General features: G+C 43.2%; 1 long non-coding RNA gene across 1 annotated transcript; it reads right to left on the bottom strand.

Annotated features, from left to right (window-relative positions):
- Positions 1-6,253: 6,253 nt before the first annotated feature.
- LOC135921117 (uncharacterized) lies at positions 6,254-8,790 on the bottom strand. The gene is made up of 2 exons (XR_010570459.2): positions 7,753-8,790; positions 6,254-6,360 (listed from the first exon to the last, which is right to left on the bottom strand). It is a non-coding gene; the product is annotated as an uncharacterized lncRNA (long non-coding RNA).
- Positions 8,791-9,571: the final 781 nt, after the last annotated feature.

Here is a 9,571-nt window from a genome sequence, read left to right as displayed (position 1 = left end):
CGTGCTTAGGCGCGCTTGGCGAGCACAACGCCGCCGGCGCGGACATAGAGCGTGTTCTATTTCACGCGGCTGCCGCTAGACCAGAATGCACTGCGCGCATCAGCGGCAGCGAGCCGAAGGCAGAATGGCGGCCTGCGGTACGCGTACTGACAGTGCGGCTGTGGTTTTTTCAACATCCGTGTGGGCTGACAGCGCGAGTGAGGACGCCTGCTTGAAGCAATTTGCAACCTTCCATGTGTATACAATGTGCAACGCATGGACCACCGCGACACAGAGCGCAAGAACAACGCGTGGGAAGCTATACGGAAGCAGTGTGGTCTCGCCACAGGTAAGCTGCATTTCGCAGCTCCTGTACTAGCTGGTGATAGTCGCCGAGTTGAGGGCGCTTGTCGAATAGCTTTCGCATGTACATACATGGTCCGCTTCCGTTTTTGACGTAGCCGAAGTACTAGCAATATGAGTGCGATGTTCTGGCTGTCAGGCACGGCGGCCGCATTTCGATGGGGGCGAAATGCGAAAAACACCCGTGTGCTTAGATTTAGGTACACGTTAAAGAAGCCCAGGTCAGAAAGAAAGTGGTTTTCGCACGTAAAACCTTCTGTTTATTTTTTTTTCTGGCTGTCAGGACAAGTAAACGCCATCCCGCAAAAGTTTTCATTTTAGCGGACAAACAGCGCGCGGAACGAGATGCGCGCGCGCTACCCGAACGGCGAGGGTATATGCAAGACGCGCATGCGCCATGTAAACAGCTGTTCGCCGCGGCGGTGAAGTTGCGCTCCCGGAAGCACAGATGGCGCCAGCCTCGAGCTGCGCGCGCACGCCGCACTCTAGAGGAAGCAAATTTCTTGCACCCCTGGCGTCGCTAGCGCAGCGTATCCGACTTCGCCTGCCGCGGCCTGGCGCGCCGAGAACGCCTGACTATATCTTGGCCTTAAGGCAGCGTATTGCTTATGACGTCGAGCGAGTTGTATTCGGCTTTCTAAGTCGACGTGGGCATGCCAGATGGAGCAGCCGGCCCTGAAACCAATCTGACAGGGACTAAGAATGGAATTATCATTAATAAATTTCATGATGCGATGGTGAAGAAGCCTCTCAATGAATTTTACAACGTTTGATATAAGCGCGATGGGCTTAATGTTCTCCAATGCATACCTTCCTTCTTGTTTCTTAAGCATCAATATTACTTTGGCGAGCTTCCAGTGCAACGGAATCCAAGCATATTTAATTGAATAATTCACCAGGTCTAAAATAACGTTAGGCGATTCCTTTAACAATATTTTAACAATGCATTTGTGACGCCATCAGGGCCAGGGGCTGAATTCGGTAAACATAGCGCAGTCTCATTTAGTTCAGCTAAGGAAATTGGAGTAAAGCCATCCCAAGGATCTAATGTAGAATGAATAGCCAGAAGCTTGGCCGTAAATCAATTTTCTAAGCCTTCGGCAATCTCTTCTAGGGAGGCGCTCACTTCCTGCGGGGTCAAAACAATTGAATCTAATGTTAAGGGTGTTGGTAGCACCTTCCTAGCACGAAGGAATGCAAATAAAGCACGCGTATTTTTTTAATTAGATAGATAATCGTAATATCTAATATCGTATTCCTCATTGGCTCGATTACCAGTACGCTTAAATACACCAGCATGAAACTGATAATGTTTCCAATTTGTCGGGCACTGATTATGCAGTAGCATTTTCCAAGCGGCCTTTCTTTTTCTATAGTCCCGCGTACACTCATTATTCCACCAACGACAAGCGGTGCCTTTAGCCGAAGGGATGACAAATTCAGCTTGCTTCCGGGAATCCTCTAGAATTGAGCAAACGGTTGGAGTGATTTTTTTATCATTGGCATTGGCAAGTTTCGAAACGGTAGAACGCAAGAAAGTCTTAAATTTTGTATGGTCCATAAATGTGCATGCCTGGTATTCTAAAGATGTTATTTGACAATTGATTTCGAATGACACAGGAAGATGATCACTGTTGGTTGCCGAGTCAACCGCTACCCACGACAAAACCTTGAGGCCAGCTCTACAAAATGCCAAATAATCTAGCACTGAACGGAAGGGTCCTCTAGCAAACGTTACTTGTCCCGTGTTCTGACATGAAAGGTGACTATCAATAGTCCCCTCACAAAGTCGCTTACCACATAAATCTGTTTTTAGCCCCCACGACACCTGATCCGAATTAAAATCCACAACAAACAAAATTTCTTTTCTACAGGCAGCCACAGCCCTATCAAGTTTTTTTTTTTTTTATTTACGAATACTGTTAGCCTGTCGGCCGTTACAGGGTGGGTCAAAGCAGCACTTGGACAATCAGTACAATACATGGTATTACAATTATACATATAGCAAAAAAACAAAAACAAAAAAGCCAAGTTAGTAGCAGTATTTCGGCAATTAGTACAGTACATGAAGGCAGTACATGAATAGTGCTTTAATAGGAGAACATAAGTGAACAAAGAAGATACATAAGCGAAATATAATACATATACTCCGATAAATATGACTATAAACGCAGTGTTAATAAACGAGGTCATACACTCTCCCCTCCCAAAGAAAAAAAAAGAAAAAAAACACAAATACGTGCGTGCTTCTTTCAATGTTGCCTTAAGTTTTTCTCGAATTCTTCCGCACTGATACTTTCTCGCGTTAACACCGGTAACTCATTCCATTCTTTAATGGTTCTTGGGAAGAAGGAAAATGCGTAGGCGTTAATGTGTATCTGAGGTATTTGAAAAGTATTATATTTGTTTTTCCGTAGTGTTCTACCTTGTCGTGCTATCAAATACTGTTCGCTATTAATGTTGAATGTGTTTTTAGTGAGAAGAAAAAACAACTTTAACCTAGCTATGCGCCTGCGTTCAGCGAGCGTAGGCAAGTGCAGCAATCCGAGCATTTCGGAGACTGAATCTGTGCGAGAATAACGCGATAGGATAAACTTTGCTGCTCGACGTTGAACTCTTTCCAGTCTCTCAATTAGCCCTGACTGATAAGGGTCCCAGATTATGCTGGCGTATTCTAATGTGGGTCTAACTTACGTTAAATAAGCTGTTAGTTTTACTGAGTGTGAGGCTAACTGCAATTTCCGTCGTAAGAACCAAAGCTTCCTTTCCGCAGTTTGGCATATTTTTGTAACATGGTTGGACCAGCTTAAATTCGCGGATATATGTATGCCTAAGTGTTTCAGCACGTCAACCGTGGAAAGCACCGAAGAATTCACTGTGTAATTAAAATCAAAAATATGATTTATTTTATTCGTTATGCGCATTACAACACTCTTACTCTCATTTATTTTCATTTTCCATTTGTCACACCATTTTTCTATAGCCCTAAGAGCGTCACTGAGTAACTTCTGATCTTCTGTGCTATTAATTTCTTTGTATAGTAAGCAATCGTCGGCGAAAAGTCGCACCGTGATACCAATTAGTCAATTGCTGAGGAAATGTCATTAAAATATACTAAAAATAGTACAGGGCCTAACACAGACCCCTGAGGGACACCAGACGTTACGTTCAACGGCTTTGATATAGTGTGTTCCACTTCTACGTATTGGGTTCTGCCCCGGAGGTACGCGGTTATTCATTTTACAATTTTCGCGTTTATTCCCATATTAGTCAGTTTCACAATCAATTCTGGATGTACCACTCTGTCGAATGCTTTCGACAGATCAAGACAGATGGCATCTATCTGTTTCCTATTGTTTAATGCACTGGCAAAGTCATGGATTGTTCCAAGAAGCTGTGTTGTTGTGGAAAGGCGCTGTCGGAATGCGTGTTGGTTGGGAAAAAAATGAGTTCGCATTTTCGATGTACGTGTAAATTGACTTGGCTACAACATGTTCTAAGAGCTTGCAGCAAACGCAGGTCAGCGAAATTGGACGATAATTTTCAATTATCGGTCTATCTCCAGATTTGTGCACCGGTACAACCTTTGCCGTAAGCCAGTCATCAGGGACTCGGCCTTCCGCAAGTGACACGTCAAACATAATTTTTAAGTAATGCGCAACCCATTCCGCATACCTGCGCAGAAATGCGTTGGATATGTCATCGGGGCCCACCGATTTTTTGACGTCAATGTTTAGTAGAAGCACTACAATTCCATCATACGAGACTTCAACTTCTGACATCTCTTCCGAACGAAGCGATGGGGAGAGTATGGATTCAGTACTGGATTCTGATGGAGCAGCAAACACCGACTGGAAGAACTCATTGTAAGAAGAAGCAATGACTCCAGGATCAGTAACTACAGTGTTATCAATTACAATGCTATGCGACCCGTTGTCCTTTTTCGATATGTGACGCCAAATTTTATCAGGAGACGACCTCATGAAATCTGTCAATGTTTCTTTGTAATATTTACTTTTGGCTTCAGTAATCATAGAACGCAGTTGTGCAGACAACTCAGTTATTTTTGCGTGGTCTTTGGTTACTTTCCGTCTCTGGCGGCTTATTCGACGTTTTAGTTGGATGATTTCCCTGTTGATCCAAGGGTTCCGTTTAGTTTTCTTTCTTTTACGAATCGGCACAAATTTGCTAATACAATGGAAAATAACATCCTTGAACGACAGCCGCATGGTGTTGATATCACTTTGAGAATCAAAATTGTCCAGTGCAAATGACAAGTAGTCAATGATAATTGTGTCATCAGCTTCCGAAAAATTTGGAACAAATGTAACTGCCTCTTTATACTTTGCCTTTGTCTCGTTATGTGGTATCTGAACGAAGACAACTTCATGGTCTGAGATACCCTCCTCAACCGACACTTCAAACTGGTCAAAGCGCCCGTCAAGAAATACCAGATCCAGGATAGATGGACATTCCCCTGAATTTCGCGTACTTTGACGAACAATTTGTGAAAGGTCATAAGTGAATGCAATGTCAAGGAGCCAATCGCAGTGTGCCTGTTCCCGCAATTCTGTTGCGAATGTATACCAGTTAATTGCAGGTAAATTGAAGTCCCCGGTTAGGAGTAGTCGGCAGTGGCGCTTTTTGTTTGCTTCTAAGTAACTCTGTATCGACTCTAAGAATGAAAGAGGCGAGTTTGGGGGTCGGTAAATTGTACCCAGAAGGACTCGTGACGTTCCAATATTCATTTCACACCAAAGACTTTCGTGTTCTGGGATACCATTTAGTGTTTTGAAGTCAATATTTTCTTTCATTATTATTGCAACGCCGCCTCCTCGAGACTGTCGATACCGACGTACTATCTTGTATCCGGGAGGTATTATCTCATTATCTTGAATTTCTGAACGCAACCATGTCTCTGTGATCGTAACAACGTCCGGATCATAATTCACTAAAATGTACTCTAAGCCTGCAGTCTTATTCACGATACTTCTAGCGTTAAAGTTAACTAGAGGAAATTCATGATGCCCTCTCTGTTTCGGTCAGTCCTCGCTTACAGCTGATAGAGTACTCTTATTACGCCTGAGCTTGACTCGACGGTTTTTTTCGTCATCCGAACTGTACATATCACCATCGATGAACATTTTATCATAGTCAAGACGCACGCGATGTCCTTGTTTTCGTTCATCCTGCGCAGAATTCCAAAGAAGCTTGAGTTTGGTAACTGTTTCCTTGCTGTAGTTATCAGCAATGGATATGCCAGTTCCCTTTAGTTTTTTACAGTTTTTGTAAACTTTTGACTTTTCTCTGGAATCGTACAGCTTTAGAATTACAGGTCGTGGCTGTTTGCTCTGCCGTTTCCCGATCCTGTGTATTCACCCAGGTGAAAATAATTCCCATTCCCAGCTGGATTATGAAACCGGAAATGTTTCCCAGCTGGGAAAATTCCAGCTGGAAGCGACGCAATTTCCAGCTGGAAATAATTTTATTCCCAGCTGGAAAGCATGCAGATTCCAGCTGGAAACCACATAATTTCCAGCTGGAAAGTGTGCAGATTCCATCTGGAAACCACATAATTTCCAGCTAGAATGTGCTGTATTCCCAGCTGCGACCAGTAGACATTCCAGCTGGAAATGGAAGAATCTACCAGCTGGAAGGCTCAGTGGTTCCAGCTGGAGCCAGAAAATGTTCCTACTACATTTCCAGCTTTAAACGATTCACCAGCCGCTTTAGTGTTGAGTGCTGCCCAAGTGAAATCCCAGGGTGTAAGTTCGCATCAAGCAGGATACAAACTGGCCAGAGCTCGCATGGATCTTAGCTCGCTGTCGCAAATCACAGTTAGTTGCTAATGTGATTGGCCGCAGGACCAGCCGGTCCAGTGAAAATACACACAGCCAACGCAGCACAGTGCTGAAACTTTAAATCATTTATTTGAACACCTGCAGCAAGGATCGCGGAAGCATATCTTGCATCTCCCTCAAGATGTGGAATACACTTGCGCATCTCCTTGTACACCATCTGAAAGACATATTCAAACACAGTGAGTGAAACTTAAAACAATCATGACTTTAATCCACTCAGTTCTAGTAAACAGTGACCTTTACCAAAATCAGATGGATTGTATCAACAGCTTTTGGACAGTACCATAGTGTACCTTCGTCACAGCCGGATTATGTTAATGTGGCGCAAGGCCTCAACCTGAGCTCTCGCAAGGCTCTCAACTTGAGCTGCAGAAGCGATGCAGTGATTGTTAAATTGCTTAGCACCGTTGACTGTAGCTTTAGTCAAAATGGAGTTCAAATGAGCTCACTTGTATTTTGAACTAGGCGTGTGATGTAACTCAACAGCCTCCCAAGAAGCATTTATCTTCTGAATAACGCAGGAGCTTGAGGACCAGTCTTTTTATGTTATCGTTGTTTTGCACCAATTTAAATGCCTGTTTGCAAACACGCACTTGCAGAGAAAGCACGCCATAATTGTGCTTATATTGTGTTGCGCAGATTGACACATACACACTAGTATTTCATAGGTGTATGCGCAACATTGGGCACAAACATTGCATGGCACTATTTCCAAGTGGACTATTGGAGTCAAAAGGGGCTTACGCAAACTGGCAAGCACTTCGCATATACAGGATGATAATTTTTAGTTTTTATACAATTTTTAAAAATCGCCTGTTGAAGATACCATAATTCTAGTCCTTGAGCTGGACCCTTCAGAGAGGTGGAGATTACTTGCACAAAAAATCGAAACACATATTCAACTAATTGTAAAAAATGAAACAACTTCCTAATTTATTACATTACGGCACATATAGGAATCTACGAATTGTAGCCGATGAGATTGCCAGGCGCATCCACTTGGAGTTTACTTCCAGAATGACACCAGTTGGAAATATGCGTCATCAAATTCGCCGTAAATGTGCACTGTTGATTTACTTACTTTTTTATCAAAACACTCTTTTATGCATTGGAGCACAAAAGTAATTGGAACGCCTATTTATTTCGTCTCACACTTTGGAAAATAATATCTCGAAACTGGCACAATTCTGGAAATTCATTTAAAGTGGATGCATTTTGCAAACTCACAGGCTACAACTCGTTAATTGCATTGTATACAGCAATGTAATTAATTAAGAAGTTAATTTGTCAATTTTTGATAATTAGTTGAAGATTTGTTGCGATTTTGCGTGCTAATAATCGTGTACCTCTTCGAATAATTCAGCTCAGCGACATTAATTATGCTATCTGCCACAGGTGAATTCTACAAATTCCGTAAAACAAAGATGATCACCTTGCATACGAACATCACGTACAGCATGGACCTATGATATCATGCTCGAGCGTGCCAACTTTCAGGATAAAAATGAAGATTAATTACGTTCAAAACATAAACAAGTGAAATATTTACCTCGATATGGTAGAATCAGGGCTGGAGAAAACGGTGCTGTTCGATCCGCACTGGTGAATCCACAACACCACAAATTACAGCAATAAAAACCGTTGACACCCGCTTGCCTGTACTTGTAACGTCGTCCAGAGAAGAAACTGTTTAAAATGAATTACTTCATATGCAAGATCATGCAGGTTCCTCATAAAAACTTGTTCATCAATCACTAAAGCACACCCGAGAGTCTCACGTTGTTTTACTGCCCGGCTATGTGCCGCCATGTGCTGTACGAAACTGGGGGCACCGTGGCGTCGTCATATTTTATATATTCGGCCTGCATCTGTAATGCTGCTGTTTGCTTCGAATAAAAATCCGAGCTTGTCTGCGAACTACTAATATTGCAATACCAGCCTATTATTTTATTATTAGTGTCAAAAGTGCACATCAAGACAAGATACGAGACTAAAGCTACTAAGCATTCAACAAAAATGGCGGCGATTGTAGCGGCGTTGTGCAGGAAGGAAAAGATAGGAGCAGCGGTCACTGCAGCCTGATAACTGCTGAAGGTGCCATATGTTAGGGCTCTTTTTTTGGCAGCCAGGGAAGGAATTGCTATGCTGTAAACACTAGCCATTTGTGCAACGGCTCATCATGACCAATCGGGCAAGCTCCTCGCTAGACGACGTCGACAGTGTAGCAATTGATAACAGTGTCGATCAGGAGCGCGTCGCTTTTGTCTACTACAAGTAAGGTTCAATAAAAGTGGCGGTTTTCCTGGTGATATGTTTTTTTTTTTGGCAACTCGATCACACAGGGCACTTTCGATTGCAATCGATCCCGATCAGGCCCGATCGCGATCAAAGGTACCCTGAGTGATGAGCATTTCCATGCAGTTCATGCAATTAATTACAATTGCTGTCACAACACAAACGAAGAAAAACAAAACTTTTGCCGCTGCAAGAGTAAAGCTTTCGTTCCGATACAAACACCACCTAGGACTAAATATGGGCATGTTGCAGATATAAAAAATGTCTTAATGCAAGTGGAAACCATCCCGCTATTGTACGCTTGCCACTTTCCAGTCGGTAGATTCTACTTCCAGCTGGAAAATACTCTACCCAGTTGTTCCCAGCTGGAAGCGCTGTTTCCAGCTGAAAAATGCTGTATCCAGTTGTTTCCAGCTGTAGCTGGAAAACTTCCAGCTGGAAGTGCTGCTTCCAGCTGGAAGACCAGCTGAGGTGGATTCCACTTCCAGCTGGAAAGTGCCATTTCCAGCTATTTCCAGCTGGCTCTGGAAAATTTCCAGCTGGAAGGGCTAATTCCAGTTGGAAACCTGGCTGGAAATACCATTTCCAGCTGGAAATTCAGAGCCCATTTTCATGTGGGCGTTCAACTGTGTGCAGAGATGCGTTCAGCTGTTTGTCAAATAAATCGGTAAGCACTTTTGTTGATAGTTCTTCTGTTGTTTCTTTTTCGCCCTGCGGAATTCCAAAAACCATGAGGTTATTTCGTCTGCTTCTGTCTTCCAAAGACACCAGCCTATCGTGCAGGGTTTTTACAGACGCGTTCAGGGTTTTGTTTGTATTAGTTAACTCAGCTATAACTTTGGCTTGGTCCCTGCATGACAGCCTGCACTGTCTTCTCAACTTGTTTTATTCTCTCGCTCAAGGCGGCTAAATCCGTTTTGATCGCTTGTTGCCCGTCAAGCAATTCTTTCAAGAGCGTTGTTGTGTTAGGACCTGGATTCGTCTCAATGTCACCAGATAACAACAGACACAGAGAAGCGAATGACAAATAAAGCACTTTTGGGCAGGGCAGCACTACAATGAAGCGATTATCA

Source organism: Dermacentor albipictus, chromosome 2 (assembly GCF_038994185.2).
Source record: "Dermacentor albipictus isolate Rhodes 1998 colony chromosome 2, USDA_Dalb.pri_finalv2, whole genome shotgun sequence".
In the NCBI taxonomy this organism is placed as follows: domain Eukaryota; kingdom Metazoa; phylum Arthropoda; class Arachnida; order Ixodida; family Ixodidae; genus Dermacentor; species Dermacentor albipictus.
The sequence above is the reverse complement of the archived record's forward strand: the minus strand, read 5'-3'. Positions and strand labels throughout refer to the sequence as shown.